The 1588-nt window shown below is 43.1% G+C and overlaps 1 non-coding gene across 1 annotated transcript; it reads right to left on the bottom strand.

The window, feature by feature from the left end:
- Window positions 1-245: 245 nt before the first annotated feature.
- Window positions 246-318, bottom strand: trnar-ucg (transfer RNA arginine (anticodon UCG)). The gene has a single exon. It is a non-coding gene; the product is annotated as a tRNA-Arg (tRNA).
- Window positions 319-1588: the final 1270 nt, after the last annotated feature.

The following is a 1588-nucleotide window of genomic DNA, read 5'->3' on the forward strand; positions in this document are numbered from 1 at the left end:
GTTATCATGTTTTGTTGTCGTGGCTATTGTGCCACTTTAATCTTAACATCCCAGCATTTCTTGCGCAGCCAACTTAAATGTAACACAACAAAAGCAACCCAGGTGGAACTTGAAAACAGAGACTGATGCCATAACCCATTAGGCCACTGGGACTTCTCTATGCTTATCCTCATGGCTATAGTTCACTTTGAAATTTTCATACTTGAATATCTTGTGCAGCCAACTTAAACACATGCTCTCAACGATGACCCAGGTGGGACTCGAACCCACAATTCCCAGCTTCGAAGGCTGATGCCTTATCCATTAGGCCACTGGGCCTTTTTTGTCAGTCCACCCACAGGCAAACAAACCAAGGTGGGACTTGAACACAGAGACTAATGCCATAACCCATTAGGCCACTCCACTGGATACCACTGGGCTTCTTCTTTGGTTGACCGATTCACAGACAGACTTATGCAAGCTAAACTGAAAGAGCATTCAGAAAACTGACAGTTCTATGCTAATTCTCATGGCAATAGTGTCACTTTGATGTTATCATCCTGGAATTACTTTCATTGCCAACTTAAATGTAAACTCTTAAAAACAACCCAGGTGGGACTTGAACACTCAATCCCCAGTTCCGAAGCCTGATGCCACAGCACCTTTATCCCTGGTCAACCTAACCTGCAAAAAAACTTTCAGGGCTTTCAGAACCCATGATATGCTCTATGCTATTTCTCATCTTATGTTGTCGTGGCTATAGTGCCACTTTAAATTTATCATCCCAGCATTTCTTGCGCAGCCAACTTAAAGTTAAACACAACAAAAGCAACCCAGGTGGGACTTGAACACAGAGGCTGTTGCCATAACCCATTAGGCCACTGGGACTTTTCTATGCTTATTCTCATGGCTATAGTTTCACTTTGAACTTTTCATACTTGAACATCTTGTGCAGCCAACTTAAACATAAGCTCTCATCAATGACCCAGTTGGGACTCAAACCTACAACCCCCAACTCCAAAGACTGGTGCCTTATCCATTAGGCCACTGGGCCTTTTTGGATTGCTCACCCTCAGGCAAACAAAACAAAAACAACCCAAGTGGGACTTGAAAACAGAGACTAATGCAATAACCCATTAGGCCACTGGGACTTTTACTGGTTGAGCCAGAGGTATTCACACCCAGGCTGGCTCACACTAAACTAAAAAAATACCTCAGAAGATTGCCAGTTCTATGCTTATTCTCATGGCTATAGTTTCACTTTGAACTTTTCATACTTGAACATCTTGTGCAGCCAACTTAAACATAAGCTCTCATCAATGACCCAGTTGGGACTCAAACCTACAACCCCCAACTCCAAAGACTGGTGCCTTATCCATTAGGCCACTGGGCCTTTTTGGATTGCTCACCCTCAGGCAAACAAAACAAAAACAACCCAAGTGGGACTTGAAGACAGAGACTAATGCCATAACCCATTAGACCACTGGGACTTTTACTGGTTTAGCCAGAGGTATTCACACACAGGCTGGCTCACACTAAACTAAAAAAATACCTCAGAAGATTGCCAGTTCTATGCTTATTCTCATGGCTATAGTTTCACTTTGAACTT

The sequence above is a fragment of the Sinocyclocheilus rhinocerous genome, unplaced genomic scaffold (assembly GCF_001515625.1).
Source record: "Sinocyclocheilus rhinocerous isolate Xijiao unplaced genomic scaffold, SAMN03320098_v1.1 scaffold8831, whole genome shotgun sequence".
Taxonomy (NCBI): Eukaryota; Metazoa; Chordata; class Actinopteri; order Cypriniformes; family Cyprinidae; genus Sinocyclocheilus; species Sinocyclocheilus rhinocerous.